This window comes from Sciurus vulgaris (genome assembly GCF_902686455.1).
Source record: "Sciurus vulgaris genome assembly, chromosome: 15".
Classification (NCBI taxonomy): domain Eukaryota; kingdom Metazoa; phylum Chordata; class Mammalia; order Rodentia; family Sciuridae; genus Sciurus; species Sciurus vulgaris.
In genome coordinates, this window is record NC_136476.1 from 32,854,319 (window position 1) to 32,875,865 (window position 21,547).

Genomic DNA, 21,547 nt, shown 5'->3' on the forward strand with positions numbered 1-21,547 from the left:
GCCTCAGATAATGTGAACTTTCCAAAATGTATTCAAGGAAATGATCAAACCAACATGAATGAACATGAAGTAAAGTAGAAAAAGAATCAGATTAGAAAGAAGGGCAAGAAAAGAATGAAAAGGAAAGGAAAGGAAATTAGTATTAGATCATAATTTCTTAAGAGATAGCTGTGGTTACAAGCACGTATGTATAACATCTATGCTCATATATTAAAAAATTTACTTTCAGGCATTTATTTCTAGAATTCTTCTATTTTTCTATTGTTACTATAAGAAAAAAAATATTATTCAAGTTAATTAAGGAGGATCCTGGAGTAGAATTAAGCTTCCACTGGATTTCATCTCAGCTCAAAACAAATGAATGGCTTCCAATGGAACTTAGAATGAAACCTAGCCTTATTCAAGAGCCTTCAAAATCTACAGAATCTAACTCCAGCATCTTCCGGTTTTCAAGTCTGTCACTCTTTGCCTTGATCTTATCTTCCTTAAGTGCTCGGAACACTCAAGGCTCATTCTTGCTTTCTAACTTCACTCTGGAAGTTGAGAATCCTGATCCCTCCGTTCTTCCCAGGGCTGTCTCCTCATGTCTCAACTTAGTCACAGTCTTCTCAGGCTGACCTTCCCAGTTCTTTGTATTTAAATTGATTCCATCTTTTTACCCACCACTCCTCCACTATTTCCTCTCAATTTGTCATGTTTTCTTTCCTTTATTGTTGTTTAACAGAGCGAATATCTGTCTCTCTCACTATGTTGAAAGCTGTGTAAGGGTGGGACTGTGTCTGTCTTGTTCACTATTTGATGTCCCACACAGAGCAGTGGTGTCAGGTTCACATAATCGGCTTGTGTTCTCTAGCAAGGGCTCCACGGAAATATGCTCAAGGCAAACCTAAAGTGTTAATTCTTTTGGGGAGGCCCTATCCCAGGCCAGCAAAACGGAGAAAGTAAGACCGGGAAGTAAGCAAGCTCTGCCCTCAGGAATGGATTAGTACTGGTCTTGAGGAGTGGGCTGTGTCTCAGAGGAGTAAATTCGTTCTCATAAGAGCAAGATATAAAATGAGATCACCCATGTTCTTGGTCTCTTCTGCAGCCATTTGCCTTTCTGCTTCTCTGCCATACTGTAATACAGTCAAAGTGTCTCTTGCCAGGATACCAGTGCCATACTGTTCAGAATTTCTAGACATCATAATCACAAGCCAAGTAAACCACTTTGCTAATAAAGTAACCAACCTCAAATATTTTGTTACAACAACAAAAAAAAGACGAAGACAGTCATTAATCAAAGTTCTCCACATAGGCAGTTATCTTCCCAATTTTTCCACCCTCAACCCCTCCACCTCAGGACAGTTGGCAGAAAGGCAAGATTGCCTGCTCTGTGTTGAAATGTTTCATTTAAATTACCAAGAGATAAGAGAAAGAAGATCCTTATGGGTCTGGATAGGCTGAGTTTAGGCTCCAAAACTAAATGGCTTCTACTAAGAGGGTATGAATGTGAAATTGCCAAGCTGAGCATTCAATGGAGGAGAGAGAAAGTATGTTCCTGAGACCTGGAAACCTCTAGCTGTGGTCATGACAATCCAATGACAGGAGACTGGGAGACAGGTGAGATTAAGGCAAGTGTAAGGGATGCTTTTGTCAGGTTTATTTGGGTGCTCAATCGTGTTAATCATAAGAATAATGAAAGAATGCATAAATTTAACGCTGGTTATATGGTAATGTGGTAAGTGGATCCACTTAGATTTTGTTTGGAAAGAAATGGCTCCTGAGTGTTACCTTTGGACATGCTATATTTTTTACTACCTCCAGACTTTCAACAGAAAAGTTTATCCAATGTCTTTCAATAGGACAGAGTCTACTAAATATCTACCAGTTCAGCCCTTTATTTCTTCTGGCCCTATATGCCAACATTTCCATCCTCCTCTCTGGTACAGTTCTACCCACTCTGACCAGTCACAGATTTCATTTGCTTTGGACTGGTTCATCATTTTGTACCTCAACTCAGTCAGCATGTGTGTATTGGAGTTGACTGTGGGCAGGCAGTATGGAAGAAGCTTGGGAACTGGATTCTAATCTTAGCTCCAATTTCATGGAAGGAGATCCTAGGACAGGCTTAGTCACAGGGCATACTAGCAGTGGGACATTGGCAACGGGAAGGAATGGAGGATGGAGTAGTTTGAGGATATGTATGAATCCAGTTGATGTTTAAAGATACAGCCTGTGGTTCTCATCATAAGCTTCAAATTGCCATGAAAATTTGGGGTTCAAATCGAATTGTCATTTATACCCAAATAGGATTGACATTATAGGTGGAGAACTACATAACTAAAGCTCAAGACAGAAGAACAGTTTTGTAGTTGACATGTTTTGTCATTTGGTTGGGTTTAGAGAAAGATTTAAGCCCTGAAGCATGGAATATATGAAGCCGATGCCAGCTGCCAGAGAGAAGGACCTGGCAGAGAGTAGGATGGAACTAGCATTTATTGAGCATCTGGTATGTGCTAGGCAATGGGCATACAATTATTCAAATTAAATTTGTACTTACCAAAACTTTAAATGGAGATACTATCATTTTTGTTTTGGAGATGAAGAAGTAGATGCTCTGTAACCCCACTAATTAAAGCCAGTCAGGTTTGTCTGACTCACAATTTTATGGTTTCTCACCCATATCAAGCTAATTTATATAGAGAGAAGTCTCGAGGATGCAGGTTTTAGATTTCTACCCCTGTAGGCTTGAGACCAGGGCAAGGCTCCAACCCCAACAGGTCTTAGGGGCTGAACTCACTCCAATACCTCCACTGCATGTCACTCGACAAAACATTCCACCCTCAGTACTGCTACTTCCTGTATATAATGGAGGCAGTCTCTTCCAGGGGTACCTAGGAGTTATCACTTTGTCTCATTTACTGTAGTGCTATAGAAACTAAAAACAAAAAAACAGAATTAAAAAATCCAACAACAACAACAACAAAAGCAAATAAAATGAAAACCTTATAAGTTTCATACATTCAGGAAAGATACAATCTTCTCGTAGGAAAGAAGAGTACTCATGAAATTACTAGCACTTATTAACAGGTAGGATGCAGTTATTCCTGACGTGTATGTGCCTATGTGTATGCGTGTGTAATATAGATAGGACAGAAGTTTCCAGAGTGGTCAGCATTTTGGAATGCTGAGGGGAAATCAAGAATCAGCTTCCATGTAGAAAAGGATGTGGTGAAAGTTTATGTAAGGAAGGGAAAGACTAAGTCTTAGACAGTAGCTGTCTTTCCTCAGAACCAGTGAAATGACTTCTGTAGTCCTGTTAGCAGAGATCACACTTTGATCCAGGAGTTCTCTGCATAGATGCCCCCCACCAACATACATACATGAAAGTAAACTGATTTTCTCTGCAAACCTCTAAAATCACCTTTCTCTTGACTTCAAGTCCCGTATTGAAAATTTTAAAAAGTATTACCTTCTCCTTTCCATGTCAAAATTTGTCCCATTACTTAATAAAATATGACTAGTCTATTGTTTTCTATCCTCTAAGATGTTTGATGGGAAGGAAGGGGAAAAAGAATACTAAAAATAGAAAATTCAAAACATTTGGATTTTCTTTGATGTCAGGGAATTGTGTATTTAGGATTCTATTTTCTGATCTATTTGTCTGATATAGAAGAAATCAAAACCAAGGCCTATGTCCAGGAGAAGGCATGCATGTGTAGAGACAAATAGCTTGGTTTGAAATGTAGTAATAGATAATGGCATTCGTGGTTAAGCAGACTATACTTAAAATTATATACAGAGTTCCTGCATAAGTTACTTTTTTGCTTAATCAGAACATTTCTATGCATTATCATTTTTGGAATCTAAACACTTTCATGCTTGGTCTTATCCCAAAGATAAAACTTGAAGAAGTTAAACATAATGTCCTCAGTTGCTTTCTAGCTAAACATGGATAATGAAAAATATCACATTTCTACCTTTACAACAACTAAAGATAACTCTTTGTATACAGATAACTCAAGTTCAGATGAAACATAGGGTTGAAATGTTCTATGTGTCTAATCCATAAGGAAAGTTGATCCTTGGGATAATATTAACCCTTCTCCTTAAACATAACAAAGTTATAAAGATCCCAGGCCTCATAAGCTGATGTACGCAAGTATTTTAATATTAACAAGTAAGCCTGATTTACAAGAAGAAAGAGCTCAGTGTTTAGATATAATAAATATTAAAATTGTACGATATTTTCATCAAAAATATTTTTTTGGAAAATGGAATATATGAACTCAAAGCCCCATGTATCCCTCCACAGAGATCCCTCTCAGAGGTGAACTCCTCAGTGGTAGTTCCCATCCCATTTGTATTCCTCCCTGTCCATGTTTTTTAAAAATGTCACCATATATATGTACAAGCATCCAAAAAATAAATCCCAATGTTTCATGTATTTTAGAATATATATATATAAGTGGCAGCATATTGTACTTATCCTTTTGCAATCTGCTTTTTTCACTCAACATTTTGTTTTTGAGAATCATCCATGTTGATGTAGAGAGAAAGTTAAACATTATTTCAGACAGTGAAAACATCCCAGCTCACTGGGAAAATCTTGAAAAGTCCACACGGCATTTTGTGGGTGTCCCAGAAGTGTGAAGAGAACACTCCCAGATCGCCGGGGTCTTCGGTCCTGTGCCACAACTGTGGAGCTGTTCAGCAGGTTTCTGGGCTACCTGTCCCTTGGATGCCAACCCAAGATTCTGCTGGAAAAACTGGGACTTGTAGATCTGCTTGTCCTCATGGTTCCCACTGCCAGGGCCAGTCAAGCAACCATAATGCCCTCTCTCTCTGCTCCTGAGACAGGTCCTCAGCTACATTTCCTGACATTAATGTCCCTAGTACTCTATGGCTCCAACCCAACCAGAAGTGTACTGGAAAACCAGAAAGGATTCCTGCACCTTTGTTTCACTAACTGCCAAGAGGCCTGCACTTGGGTATTTCTTTTAGATGTTTTGCAGTTCGTACAAACTCTTAGGTTCCCCTTGGAGTCTCTGTCATTCCCATCCCCTACCTGGCAGGCATGTCAGTTCCTCACTGAGTGAGACTAGGTTCCAAGTCCAAGTTCTAACTATTTGCATGGTTCCTCATTCTCTCCCTGCCCTCCAGCAGGATTTCTTAGTGAGCTTTCTTTCTCTCAAGGACCCACTGTTTCTCCTAAATGTTTTACTGCTTTACAATCTCACTCTTCTTTTTTATTATTTTTTATTTATCTTTTAATTTTTTACAGACTACATTTTGATTCATTATACACAAATGGGGTACATCATTTCGTTTCTATGGTTGTGCATGATGTAGATTCATACCATGTAGATTCATACCATTCGTGTAATCATATTTGTACATAGGGTAATGATGTCTCTCATTCCACCATTTTTCATACACCCCCCCCTCATTTCCTTCTACATAATCTAGTTTCCCATTCTTCTCTCACTCCCCACCCCCTCACCCCCATTATATATAAGATGATGTTTCATATACAGATTCTCTTCAAGTTATTAAGAGACTACCATACTGATAAACCCATTATATGCTGGAAATATCCTAAGCCCACAATGCATTTAATATACCTAACCTACCAAATGTTGTGGCTTACTTAGCCACACAGTGCACTGTAAGGTATTGGGTATTTCCCCTCGTGCTTGTGTGACTGACTGTCAGCTGCCGCTGCCCAGCAATAAGAGGAGTATTACTAATCTGGGAGAAAAAAATCAAAGTCCAAAATTCAAAATGTGGTTTCTACTGAATGTGTATAAATTTTGCACCATCTTAAAGTTAAAAAAAAAAAAAAAAAGTAAGTTGAACCTTTGTTACCTTGGAGCCATCTATATTTTATCTTCTTTTAGTCTCATCCTTGAATTCTGTGTCAATGTATGGATGCAAGTAGATGCTTGGGAAGGTAAGGCAGGGAGTGAGGAAAAGTGCCACCCAATTGCATTCACCAGAAAAAGCTATGTGTCAGTCCTGGCTCCTCTAGAACTACATATACATTGCAACACACTTAAGATGAGAGGCCTTTTATGTCTAGAATATGTAAGTAAGGGAAGGAATTACAAAAATGTGACCCATGATGACCTCATCCTTTGTAGTACATTGCTCTTCATGGAAGTGACATATGAGATCCCAGTGACAAACAGAAACATTGTGTTATTGTTTGGATTTGGAATGTTTCCCAACACACATGTTGAAGGCTTGGTCCCCAATGCAGCAGTGTTCAGATTTGGGGCCTTTGGAAAAGTGATTGGAACATGAGGATGTTTCCCTTATCAGTGGATTCATCTACTGATGGGGTCATAATTTGACAGCATTATTGAGAGGAGGCAGAAAGTGTAGGAGGTAGGCCTCAGTAAAGGAAGTAAGTCTCTAGGAGCATGCCCTAGAAGGATTTGTCTTGTCCCCAGCCTGTCCCACCCCCTCATTCCCAGCTGCCATGAGGCAAACAACTCTATTCCGCCATGCCCTCTCCATCATGATGCTCTGCCTCACACAGGTCTAAAAGCAATGGAGTTAGCTGATTATGGACTGAAACCATCAACCAAAATAAAACTTTCCTCCTTTAAGGTGCTTTTCTCAGGTATTTTGTCATAGTGGCAGAAAGCCAAATAACACCTTGAGAACAGATCAATGTCTACAATGTTACGGAAAGAGTTCTTCTAAAGAGAGCAGATTAAACTTATCCAGGCTCCATGTCATTCATTTCACAGATTCTTATTCTTTGTTTGAATATATATTTGTTGTCATACAAGCACTTTTTCAAAGTTCAAGATATGCTTTTATATTTATTACCCACATTTATTCTCTATGCATTAATACTATGATCATTTATAGAATCTTTATTATGTGTCAAGCTCTACACTGGGCACTCATTACAAAATGAATCTAGTCTATTTTAGATTGTGATTCTCTAATAATATGTTGTTTTTCCATTAACTAGGGCTTTCTGAAGACAGAGAATTACATTTTATTCATCTATGTATAAATCTTCCATTCAGGTTATGAGTCTATCATTTGCTGTGCTGGCTTTGGTGAGTTTACATCATAGAAACCTTGGTCAATGATATTTATAGTGAAAATTTTGAGGAAGGTAGTTTAGTGGTAAAGCACTCGCCTAAGTACCAGCAAAAACAAACAAACAACAACCAAAAAAATTTAGAGAATTTAATGTATGTAGAAGTAAAATCATAATTTAATAAATATCAGTTTCTTTTCCAGGTCCAGAGTCTTCATTTGAGGTTTTGCAGGAGAGTAGAGTGATAATAAATGCATTTTGAATGAAATTATACAATACAATGGAAGGAACCCTGTAATAACCACACAGAAAAACATACAAAGCTGAGGAAATGCTTTTGAAAGCTTCGTGTCAGCTCCCAGCTAATTTCCTCATTATTGCAACTATGGCTACTTATTTCTGAAAGACAGAGGATGCACTGAGACCCTCAACCCTTGCATTTGCTAATCTGTACATGGTAAGTACTTAGCACAGAATTGACTCAGTGTCTGCATGGGGGCAGCGCAAGCCAGCATGGGGCTGTGGCTGACTTTAATTTGGAATCCTAAGTGAGCCCCCTCAGCAGGATGCCTGTGCTCACATCACCTGCCCTTGTCAATCATATTGCCTTTCCTCCAACTCTCTTTCAGAGGATACCCCTCCACACCAAGGAACCATGGGAAATCATGCCATCCTCAGAGGCTGGGGAAGTTCAGTCTAATCTGAAACCCAAATTGGCCTAAGAGCTTTATATTTTTAAGATAATTTAGGGGGCTTTTGATACTTTGGTCTCTAAAGATGCATTCTTGCAATGGGATGACTGTACGTACACAAGTAGCTTACCATAAAAATGGCGCTTATATTTAACATAGTAGGTTTAGTTTGTCCAGGAGAGTGCAGGAGAGGAAGGGGCCCAAAACAACAGAGACAACAGAGCATTTTGACAATGTGTCGAGCTGGCATTTCTCTGAGCTCAGGCTGTGACAATCATCTGTCCAGCACATTTGTTCACGACCTTTTAACACCCTTCTAAGTGTCATGACATATCACAACACACATATCAATAACTATCACAGAAATGAACAAACAAGGAACCGAGAACAGGGCCAGGTAACACAAGTGACAGAGATGCAGAATTGCCCATTTTTTGGTTCTTGTTTATTTCCCCATATCCTCCGTATTTTCCTTAAAAGCAAAAAACTATCATTTCATTTATTACATATTCTAGTCTGTTAGGAACAGTCCTTTTTAGTTTTCACTGAATGTTGAAACCAAAGATGCTCTACCACTAAGTTACATCCCAGCCCTTTCTATTTACTTTTTTATTATTAATTTGAAACAGGGTCTTGCTAAGTTGCTTAGGGCCTTGCTAAGTTGCTGAGGCTGACCATGAACTTGAGATTCCTCTACTCAGCCACCCAAATCACTGGGATTACAGCTATAAGCCACCACACCTGGACCTCGTGGGAATTTTGTAAGTGAGTAAGGTACATACACCAATCTTCTGTATTAAGCATCATTGCCCATTTTAAAGGTTTAGAGGCAAGTGATTTATCTAGTTTATAGCGTTAGTGGTATAAAATCTCCTACTCCAATCTACCTGACTCTAGGACCCATAGTCTAGAGGTAGCTCCCCATTTCTGATTTTTGTTATAATATTTTCAAAGTTAAAAAATGACCTTTCTTATCCATCTCAGGGAATATGACCATGTATATTTTAACTTTTCTTAGGAATATTTTAATGTGAGGTCATAGAGGGAAATGTGCTCAACTGAAGTTTCCTGACACCATGTTGTTATCATTTCATCTTCCATAAAATGAGTCATATTTAAAGACAGTGAATATAAAATTGATAGAATATTGTCTTGATCTTCAACATGGAGTGGAACACACTGAGCCCAGGAATCACTCTTTAAACTCACCTCCCATTGTGCTGATTGGTGAAGTATGAACAGGTCTCTTCAGTCTTATAGCTGCTCAGAATGTGCCAAAAGTTCCAGGATGAGAGACAATATTCCTGACAGATATACGATCCATTGCCTTAACCATAGATGAATCCAACTCACTGGAGATTTGCATAATGTTTAAAATTATTTTTCTAAATTTACTTCAATGACCTCAGTTTTATTAGCAAACCCTATCTACAGGGCCACCAGTATGGCAGCAGAGTACAATTGCTGAGGGTGTCTCCACAAACTGTGATGTGAACAGCATCCCCTGGAGCTGTTCAACAGGTGGCCCTTTCTACAGAACAGTTCTGAGACCATCAGCAGAATTTACTAGAAAGATGTAATAAACCTGCCTCTCCTTCATTCTGTGTTATGCTAAAGGAATTCACAATAGAAAACTCTCCAAGGCTTCAATGAGTGCCGTGCTTTTACGAATGAATTGATGTACTTCTAATTTACAAGGAAACATTTGGCATTTTTGCACAGTTTTCTGGAATTTCAAAGAAAGATCTTTAATAATCTCAAAATTCATAGCATACATTTTTACATTATTATTCCTTTAGCCTATTAGCTTCATCTTTTAAAAAATTACAAGATCATAAGCATTTTTACAATGTTCAAATTCTTTTGGAATAAGATAAGAAAATTTATAAAAATAAGATACTCAAAAATTTTTAACATAAAGCAGTATGTATAGTGTTGATTGTTATGGAAACATTAGATAATGCAGATTATATAAAGACGATCAAAAGAAAAAATTATCAGACCAAGTGCTATTCTTCCTCAAAAAGAAGAAAATAGAAGATACCCATAATCTCAAATTCAGGTATTTACTGTTTTGTAGTCTGTTTATTCAACATGTCAATGTATAAAATGTATTTTATATGTTCTTTTGATGTGTATATAGTTTGTCTGTTGCTGTTTTTTTTTTTTTTTTAAGTGTACATTGTATTTAACTGCATTTGTATACCAAAATATAATTAATGGTTACTTAATTTGGGCTTTTATAACACTTCACCATACCCACTTTTATACCATATTACATTGACCATCCTTATAGTCGAATATTTAAAAACATTTTCAGTTGTTTTCTTACATGAACACATAGACACCTTTAAAGTATTAAGAAAACTATAGTTCTGATTAACATGAAGGTCAATTCAATCAAGTTAGTGTCTGTCCTCCATCAGCATCTCTAATGGTATTCCTGACTGGTGTTTCTCATATTGAAGAAAAAATATAGGTGAACTTGAAGCTTCTAAGATATTCTTAATCATACAGTTTCTTACATATTTTTAAACATAAAATCAGGGATGAATCGGTAATCTGCAGCTCTCAGTGAATTCCAGCTCTAGCCTATGAAAGGCGATGAACATGTAGTCACATTTTTTAGAGTAAATAATTGATCTGTTGACCTTGAAGGGGTGCATAAAGTATGATTGTATCTCAGACTATGATTAATTCTCACACAGCCTAACAGCCTTTGTAGCATCTGAAATAGATATATTTTTAAAACAAACAATTTTTAATTGACTTCCTCCTAGAGCTTTGCTACTGTGGAGACCCCGTGGAACTTGGGGTAGCCAGGTCCTCAGGTGAGCGGAGTGCTATGCTTCCGGAGGTGCGCACCCCAAAGCTGCTACACCTTTCTCCACCAAGGAGCCCAAATCAAAGTCATGATGCAAAGTACACTTCTGATTTTGAAGAGACTGGTAGAATAGTTAGAGAACAACAAAAAGTAGTTTGGAGCATTTCTGTGTCCAAATTACAGAAAGCACCTAGGAGAAAGTTCTGAGAGCGATTACTGTGCGTGGTAAGGGTATCGTTCGTTGGTGCTGTTTTGTGGGGTGGTAATTTGGACTTAATCCATTTCTCATGGGCAAAGATGAAGCCTCAAGTTCACATCTGTTGTACTGTATTTCAGGGAGAAATCAGCTAAAATGATTTTGCAAGAAAAAATACAGGCTGGGTCCTTCCTTTGCCTCTCCCTTCCTCTCTTCCTCACCTCTTCTCCTCAAACCTGGTGGAAGGAGCACCCACTCAGCCTCCCCGTGGTGACAGGAGAGCTTCTTTCCCGGAGGGATCTGTCTTGTATATTGTCTCCATATGCCGCTAGGAAACCTCTTCTTGAAGTCAAGTGATAAAGTTGCACTTCTGTTTCCAATGGCACACATCCAGCCGCAGTGAGACTGGCAGCTTTGTGAGAGCACTTCTCGACCGGGTCGCCAAGCACGGTAGTGCAGCTGGAACGCGTTTTCTCACTGTTGTGCCCCAAGACTGCGGTTAGTTTCAAATTCCTGTGAATGTGACTAAAAAATGTTTGCGTTTTAGCCACAATCACTAACAAATTACGCTCAGCTATTCAATGCACAGACCGAAAGAGAGCCTGACCCCATTATCAAAACTCAAGGCCAGATGGTGAGGAGTCCCAGCCTAATGAGGGCCTCTCAGTCATTTCCGACAAATTTCTTGTCAATCATGCCACATCGCATATGGGGTCCCCTCTCAAAGGCATCGGAGTTGGTGGATTCAGAGGCCTTCCAGAGCAAGCCACACGGTCCTCCTAAAATCAGTTACTCATTCTCACAGAGCTTTAAGAACGTTTCTTCCTTCTCTTCTTGTTGAGCCCTCCCTTCACCAAGAAAAAAGATTGCAGCCCACGTAGGCTAGACAACTTTATCATACTCAGATCTCAACCCTGAGCAGCCAGAAAGTCTGAACTACATTCTTGGCTCACTACTCAGGGGGAAAAAATGAACTCAGGGGAGAAGGAGAATATCAAAAAGCTTTCTCAAATGATCTTCTGAATTCAAAACAAATTTACTAAAAACTATTTGCAGCCCTGTTATACACACTTTGGCTACAGTAGTTAGAAAGAAAACCTCCTTGTGGACTGAAACTTCACCAAGGTACATAAAGCATCCTGTGTATCTCCGTCTTCCTAGGTGAGATGCCGAACTTTGCCCTGTGCCCAAAAGTTGACCTCCGAGGCCTGTCTTAAAGGTTTGCTTCCACCATATTTATTTCTTTATGCTCAGTGAGGCAAAGCCTGTTCCTCTTTCTCTTTGCTTTTTCTCTTCTCGCCAGCCTCCATGCACGCTTCTCTGACTATGAAGTGTCACCCCTGATGTTCTCTCTGGCAGCCCTCACATGCTCTGTCGTGGAATCCCTCCCCCTGGAGAGCTGCCACAGCTGTGTGTCCTATGAAAGGACCGAGTCACTTGCTGTGTGCCAAGCAGAAGAAGCCCTGTGTAAATCGCAGCCCTAATTGCCCGTGTGGGAGATGTGAGAAGAAGGGAGTGAGTGGGATGAAGGAGCAGGGCAAGTTGTGAGCAGAAGGCTGAGACCAGAGCACAGAGGAAAGCCAGCCACCATCTCAGGAACAGGGCTGATTCTATGACTCCTGTCGAGGACTCAAAGATGATTTTCGGGTAGCGCAAACCTCCGATGGTGTGAGGACTGTGCTCCATTTTCTGTGTGAGTCTGAATAAAGAGAAGGATAAACAGAACCTTTCACCGATAGGCATATTTTAGAGTTCAAGTGTGACATGACGGGTCCAAAATAGATTCCACATGATTGGAGCCGATCCAGAATCCCAGTCCCTGAATAGCGATCAGTGTCGGAGGCTAAGAGCCGGCATCCACTATCGTCACATAAAACATGGAAGAAATGGCAAATCCTACACAGCTGTTAGTAAGTAAGGACAATCCATTCAGGGAGCTTTATGCCATGGGCACATTTTCTTAAATTACTCAGCTTAGTTTAAATTGAGGGTCTCTTTGACTTTTTACATGTATCTTAATGAATACCCAGAACTTTACAACAGCTTCCTCTTCATGAATTTTCCTTTCAAAGAAAAAGAGTTATGCTCTTTGCAATACTCAATCCAGGCAGAACTAATGACCCAAGGGCTTCATGCTAGCTTATTTTCATGGAAAGTGCCTCATAATTTGAAACTACACAGGGTCCCAAGTACCTCAAAGATACAAACTGAAAGCCCAAGGTCATCCAACCTGATCATGCAGGATGTTGATGGGGGTAGGATTCTCTTTGAGAACCAGGTTAGGCTGTTTTATTGTGGTATGACTGACTGTCTTTGACAGTTTGCAGATAGTAGGAAAAATGAAGAGAAATCAGAGAGAGGGAGGGAAAAAGAAGAGGAAGGGAAAAATGGAGGGCTATACAGAGTCCATGGGGTTTAGATGTTCCCTCTTCTATTTATAGCTCTTTTGTCTTTAAAACTAACAAGAAAGGCTTCGGTATCAGGTCCTCTGTATTTTCTAATGTTTACCACATTTAACGTAGCTTTAAAAATGTTATACTCAAGAAAGCTGAGATCTTCCTTTAGTCCAACAATGAATCTAAAGGGCTCCTGTTGCTAAATGCATCTTTGTGAAACAATGTCAATCCATGGAAATACTCCCTTCTTCTACCATATTTTTTTCAGTCACATTATTGTATGAGAGAAGTGATAATGAAAGGAGAATCAAGCCCGATGGAGGATTAGTGGATGCAGTGGGTGCTATAATCACATTCATACAGGTCAGGAAGTCAGCATCCAAGCCAAATGACAGGAGCCAAGGGAATTTCCCCTCTATGTTGATATTCCCTTCGTTATTTAGACATCTTCATATGTATTTGAAATTCCATGACTCTGACTTGGGAAATCTTGGACCATTTGTGTTTCTAGATATTTCTCTTTAGTTATTTTAACAGGAATTGTCATTTAGTAGCTGAGCAAGAGATCAAAACACAGGTCAGCAGTTGAGAGAATTCCTACAGGTTGTTATTTCAATAGAGTAAAAGAAACATGGAAAAAATGACAAACCTCCCTCTTTCTTCATATCGTGGTGTGACTAATACAGATCCTAACCACACAAAGAACTAGTGCTTTCAGAATCATTTCTGGTCACTTTACAGCTTTGCTTTTCCACTATTTGGAGTGCATGCAAGTACTGTGATATATTTGTTTAAATATAGGCCTGTGATGGCCTGTTAGAGTTTAATTCCTAAGGTTACAAACAAATAAAGCTTTAGCTAGTGTATTGCAAAGCATAAATTCCTAGTTTTCACTAATGGCATGAAATTACGTAATCTTAAAGTTTAGAGCTCAAAGCAACCTTTAAAGATCATCTGGTCTCATCCCATGTCTTCAGAGAAATCAGGTATTATTATTTATATTTGGTAGATAAAGCACCTGAACTTCAAAAAGCCAAACTGTCTTGCTCAATTTCACCCAGCTAGTTCAGGGGATTTGACCTCTTGTCTTTTTCTCATAGTACAAGTCTTTGTGTGGAATGAAAATCCAACCAGCCTTAAATCCATAGAGACAGAAAGCAGATTAGAAATTTCCAGGGGCAATGGGGACCAACTGCTTAAAGAGCACGTGATTTCCTTTGGGGGCAATGAAAATATTCCAGAACTAGATACTAGTGATTGTGAACATGTTAAATGTTGCTAAAGTGTTCACTTTAAATGGCTAAAATTGTAACTTTTATGTTATTGGGAACGTTATCTTTAAGAATAAGGTATAGCTCATTAACTGTTCACCTTGCTATCTCCCTGACTTCCTGTCACAGTCTTTGAGTTCAGGGACTGTGCCCTACATCTCTTTGGTCCTCTAATACATAGCACAATGCTTAATAAATTCTACTGAATCCTCCCTTAAAAAGTCTAGTCAGTCTTAACAATAAGAATAATCACAAATAATTAAACTTTTTATGTGTGAGTTTATAATATTACAATTTGTTTTTTTGTTTAGCCTTCCTTATTCCATTATTGAGTCAGAGAAGATGATCTGAGAACTGAGGGGAGCTAGTTAACTTTCTAAATGGTGGGGAGTTGGGGGAGGAATATTTCAATCAGTGGTGCATACCAGTAGTGCATAGCACAATGCCCTACCAATAGTAGATCCTTATTAATATTTGCCCTGTGGAGTGAGGAATGAATCTCTTGGGCTTACCAGGTGCCTAGAAGGGATGCTCTCTCTCCAAAACAGAATGGCCAAACTGTCTATAGGTCAATAAACCATCAGGATTGAAGAACCTAGTCTTGTTTCGTCATTAAGACCACTGCTTTATAAGGTAAACCACAGACACTCTACCAGTCCCATGATAGCTAATTCTTACTTCTCAGCCACAAAATGGTGAATCCAAATCTCAGTCCTACAACTTAATATCCTCCACCCTATAAATTAATACCCTATATCAATATTAATACTCTCACAAAAATCCTGTCTTTAAATAGAAAATTATTCATTGAGAAGAAAAATTCTAATTTCAAAGAAAAAATATGTAAGTGGAATAATGCAGTATTTGTCTTTCTGTGACTATTTTATTTTACTTAGCATAACATCCTAAAATTTATCTATGTTGTTGAATATGGCAAGATTTCCTCTTTATTAAGGCTTAAGAATATTACACACACACATCTCACACCATTTTCTTTAGCTATTCTTCAATGAACATTTAAGTTATTTCCACATCTTGGGTATGGTAAATACCACAATGAAAACAAAGAATAAATCTCAAATAAATGCAATTTTCTCATACTAGACAAAGGTCCCAAAAATATGCAATGGAGAAAGATGGCGTCTTCAACAAATGGTGCTGGGAAAACTGGAAATCCATATGCAACAGAATGAAACTAAACCCCTATCTCTCACCCTGCACAAAACTCAGCTCAAAATGGATCCAGGACCTTGAAATCAGACCAGAGACCCTGCATCTTATAGAAGAAAAAGTACATCCAAATCTTCACCTTGTCGGCTTAGGATCAGACTTCCTTAACAGAACTCCCATAGCACAAGAAATAAAAGCAAGAATCAATAACTGGGATAAATTCAAACTAAATAGCTTTCTGTCAGCAAAGGAAACTATCAGCAATGCAAAGAGAGAGCCTACAGAGCGGGAGAATATCTTTGCCACTCATACTTCAGATAGAGCGCTAATTTCCAGAATATATAAAGAACTCAAAAAACTCTACATGAAGAATATAAATAACCCAATCAGCAAATGGGCTAAGGATAGGAACAGATGCTTCACAGATCTACAAGCAATCAACAAACATGAAAAAATGTTCACCATCTTTAGTAATAAGAGAAATGCAAATCAAAACTACACTAAGATTCCATCTCACCCCAATTAGAATGGTGATTATCAAGAATACAAGCAACAATAGGTGTTGGTGAGGATGTGGGGAAAAAAGTTACACTCATACATTGCTGGTGGGGCTGCAAATTAGTGCAGCCACTCTGGAAAGCAGTGTGGAGATTCCTTAGAAAACTTGGAATGGACCCACCATCTGACCCAGCTATCCCACTCCTTGGCCTCTACCCAAAGGACTTAAAATCAGCATACTACAGAGATGCAGCCACATCAGTGTTCATAGCTGCTCAATTCACAATAGCCAGACTGTGGAACCAACCTAGATGTCCTTCAATTGATGAGTGGATAAAGAAACTGTGATATATATATATATATATATATATATATATATATATATATACATACATACACAATGGAATATTACTCAGCCATAAAGAATGATAAAATTATGGCATTTGCAGGCAAATGGATGAAATTGGAGAATATCATGCTAAGTGAGATAAGCCAATCTCAAAAATCCAAAGAACGAATGATCTCACTGATAAGAGGATGATGACACATAATGGGGGGTGGGAAGGGGGCAAGAATGGAGGAAGGAGGGACTGTATAGAGGGAAAAGAGGGGTGGGAGGGTGGGGGGGGAGGAAAAAATAACAGAATGAATCAAACACCATTACCCTATGTGAATGTATGACTATGCAAATGGTGTGCTGTTACTCCATGTATAAGCAGAAACAACATGTATCCCATTTGTTTACAATAAAAATAAATAAAACAACAACAACAACAACAAAAGCACAATTTGCCTTTTGAAGAAAATAAGATCTATATCTAAGAGTGCTTCAAAACACATGGAAATCACACACACACACACACACACACACACACACACTCCAATCTTAGAACATGCTACCTATTCATTTCTTTTACTTGACCTAGGTATTATTAGTACACTGGTAAATATTTAATAGTTGACCCTCTAGAGAAATATATGCAAATGTAAATTTATTACAAATATTACTGATACAAAGACTGCACAGGACACAAGCTATCTACAATGGTAGTTTATACAATGTACTTTTTTGTAACTTCAACAGAGACAATTGATTCTCAAAGAATAATAAAATGCTTTGCAATTACTTTGCATAACTCTTGTATCTATAGTCACTCTATGGCTATAATTGACAAATAAGTATAGAACCAATGTAAACACTGGTTACTATTTTGATTTATGTGTATATTAATGAGTGAAGAAAAGAGCAAAACAATGAAGACACATGTCAAAGCTTTCTGTGATTGCCATGATAGGTTATTTTTTCTAAACTAAATAACCAGTTTTGAATAATAGATTTCTTCAATTGTCCTGTGTTATTTTCAATTTATAGTATGTGTAGCATAGGGTTTTCACCTTATAGATACAATAGATGTAAATCGATTATTAAGAGTGTAGATAATGATAAAACAGTGGAAATTCAGAAGTAGTATCTATGGTTATTTACTGCTTTGTAGTATGATTTCTTAAATCTCAAGTTTATAAACTTAATTTTTATAGCACAAAACTGGCAAATTTAAATTAGGGTCTCAATTCAAGATGATAAAAAGTTTTTTTTAAAAAAGAACAAACTACTTTTTCAAAAGTAAAACAAATTACAAAGTAGAAAATTAGTGTAGGTCAGTAAATCACAGATCAGGGTTTTTTATTTTTTATTTATTTTTTAGTGTAATGAAATACAAAATCTACAAAATACCAAATCTAGTCAGTGAAAAAGAAAAAAAAATAAATTCATGAAATTAGGGGAAAGGAAAGGAAAACAAGAAGATTCAGAGGTGTCTAAAAATATTGAAAATCAAGATAAAATGATCACCTGTATGGGAAAGTACAATTTACTCAAACTAAATCTAAATACTTACAGGGGAAATAGAAAAACTGCCTAGAAAAAAAATTAAGATTTCAAAAGAATTTCCTCTAAATGTTTCTAAACCAGATGTGTCTTCCAATGAGACTTCTCACATTTTCAAGAAACAGGTAATTTCCATACAGAATAAACTCCACTCCAGCTCACAGAAACAGATGGGAAGTTTTAAAATTAATTTTGGAAAGCTAGTATAATCTTGAAAATAAACCTTATAAGAAGGAACACTAAAATGGAGCAAGAGCATTATGAATATTCTTTCTGATTATGAATATTGAAGGAAAACCCTATATAAATACAGAAATTGAATGCAATGATAAAGTAACATAATCCATTATGATCACAGGCAATGCCAGGAATGAAATTATAGTTTTTAAATGGGGAAATGTATTAATAGAAAGATCACATAAAGAGTTCAAAAGAAAAATAAACCATCAATTCAAAATATAAGCAATGATATTAATGATGAAATTAATAATGGTAATAATAAAAAAATTCCAGCAAATTAGAATTGTAATACTTGAAATATCCATCTCAAACAAATGTGGGTCCTGCTGTCACTGAAGATAATGTTACAGCCTCAAAGTTTGGTTCTCTGACCAATAGCATTAGCATCACTTGGGAACCCATTTGGAATGCAAACCCTCAGAGTTCACTCCAGTCCTACTAATTCAGAAACATTGAGGGTGGAGCTCTTCAATTAGTGTTTTGAAAATCCTTTCAGTCAGTAACATGCTAGAACTTGTATATATGGCTACTGAGAGAAGTAATCTGTTAAAATTTCAAGAGTATTGTGAACTATTATTAAATATAACCATTATTAAAAAATTAAAAATGTAAACTTACAATTAAAGTGTGTTAAAATCAAAGATAAAAACTCAAAGTGTGTCACCTTCTAATTATTTTGCAGCACATTATTATTGCTTTTGCAGATAACGTATCAATATGGTAGAGATATTATATAGTGCTGTGCTATGCACATTGTCCCATCTCTGCCTTATGAGAATTCACATTGCTAGCTTGAAATTACCCATGAAGGGGCTGGGGATATAGCTCAGTTGGTAGAGTGCTTGCCTTGCAAGCCCAAGGCCCTAGGTTCAAATCCCCAGCACTGACCAAAAAAAATGGAAAAAAAAAAAAAAAGAGATCAACCATGATATGAGTATTTACAGCATTGCAGTTGGCAAATGCCCCCCAAAAAGGGAAGAGGTGGTTTCTTGTTATGTTAACTGACTAGATTGGGGGCTGGCAAAAATTTTTCTAGAAAGGGCAAATAATAAACATTTTAGAATGTGGCTCATATCTCCATGCCATAGCTGCCAATAGAATGTGAAAACCATTATAGGCAAATATAAGCAGATAGGAATGACTGTATTCCAACAGGACTTTATTTACAGACTGGCATTGGGCCAGATGTTGCCCAATGGCCATAATTTGATGACCCCTGACTTTTTAAAGTGATGGAGAAAATGTTAATAATACAAAAAAATTCAACGTGCTATAAAGATAGCCATGACATATTAAAAAAAAAAAAAAAAACTTTAAAAATTGAGCTATTCCTCTGGAATTAGAAGGCTCATTCAGCAAGGAAGACCCTTACATTAATGACAACTACCTGAAATTTCAACATGTATCCTCATTGCTTCGCTTTCACCTTTCAGTTCAATGTACATAACAAAATATCAAACTAAAAATACATCAAAATATTCATTTATCAATTGCAATCATAGAGGGAAAAATGACAAAAGATTTGCAAAAATTAAAAAAAATAATCTGTAAGAATCCACAGATTTTTGTGGGATTTCTAAGAAGGAATTTTACAAATCACTGCTTTAGACAGCATAGAATATTTAAAAAGAGAAATGGGAGATAATGTTATTGGTAAGAGTAAAACACTCACTACTTATAGATGCCTATATTGTCTGCATTGAAAATTTAAGAGCGTCAACTAAAAACTATAAGAACTAGTAAGAAAGTTCTCCAAAGCTTTGAAATAAATAATGGCAAAAGCAGTACATTCCCTGTCAATCATGAAAAACAGAAATGTACAATGGAAGAAATGATAATATTTATAAAAACAAAATCCAATTCATATTTTATAGTACAAATATGAAAATTTCAGCAACAGTCATAAGAAGACTTACACAAATGGGGAAGATGTTAGTATTTTGGAGATAATTTTGAGGTTTATTGTCCTTTCAACCTAATTTTTGAGAAATTTGAGGGAGTGGTCTTTAAGTTACCTAAAAGAATAGAAGAGCAAAAATTTGAAAGAAAATATTAATGGGAGGAAGGTTATATATTTTAAATGTACTAAAAGCTTATAATTTAAGTAGCATAAAGAATGAACTGATCAGGGAAAACATTTGACCTTTGGTATTTTGGGATTGCTGATAATTGAATGATGATATATAATGGGGGTGGGGGTGAGAGAAGAATGGAGGAACGAGATTATGTAGAGGAAAATGAGAGTGAGGGGGGTATGAAAAATGGTGGAAAGAGATAGATATGTACATGTATGATTACACAAATGGTATGAATCTACATTGTGTACAATAGAAATGAAATGATCTACCCCATTTGTGTACAATGAATCAAAATGCACTCTGTAAAAAATATTAAAAATTTTAATTAAAAAAGAATGAACTGAATGCAAAATCAGATATGAATTATAATAAGAATTAAGTTCTTATAGTGAAGTTAATACCTGTTTGAAGAAAAAGTAAACCAAACATGATTCTAGAAAGCAAAAAGGAAAACTTCCCCACAAACCCCTTTTCTCCCCACCTACATCACTGACACACAAACCCATTCCCCAGATGTAGTCAATGACAAAGGCTCAAAATCAGATGTTTTCTATCCATTCCATACAATATATGCATATATAATATTTGCATATCATGTGTACATACTTCTTCATATAAATGAAATCATAGTATATGTATTATTCTATCACTTATTCATTTTAATGAATAATTAATAAATAGTGGACATTTTTCTAACCTGATACAAACATATACCTCATTACTTTTAATGGTAGTGTAGTTTACAACTGGATGTTTTATCACAATTTATTTAATTCTACTTTGATCCATATTTTGGCAATAAGCAGAGCAGGGCTTCTCTCATTTATGCTGTGACCAACAAGTTTATGCATAAAGAGATTCATATATTTTAAAGAACAATCATGTAGCATATTTTTAGAGCACATTCTTAGATGTGAAATTACTGGGTCAAAGGATATGTGAATTTAAAATTTTCACTTGGCAAAATAGTATCACAAGCTTTATACCAATATATATTTCCATAATCAATATAACTTCTTTTCATTTTAGGAAATCATCATTATATTTGTCCTTGTTAATGAGATCAGTAAAAAAGAATCTTTCATTTTTTGTTTCCATTCCTTTAAAGTTAGGCTGAATACCTTTTCATAAATGTATTAATTACTTTTCCAGTAAATTATTCATATTCTTATTTTCCCTTAAATTTTTTATTGACATAATTTTCTTTCTATATCAATTAAATTGATCTTTTATGCAATGTGCATATTTTAAT

At 36.8% G+C, this 21,547-nt stretch overlaps 1 long non-coding RNA gene across 1 annotated transcript in view; it reads right to left on the minus strand.

Annotated features, from left to right (window-relative positions):
* Positions 1 to 7,188: 7,188 nt before the first annotated feature.
* The window catches only part of LOC306645063, a 78,895-nt gene continuing 64,536 nt past the window's right edge, over positions 7,189 to 21,547 (minus strand). The window contains exon 4 of the long non-coding RNA XR_013759529.1: positions 7,189 to 11,279. This is a non-coding gene — a long non-coding RNA (uncharacterized lncRNA). The remainder of the gene's footprint in view (positions 11,280 to 21,547) is intronic.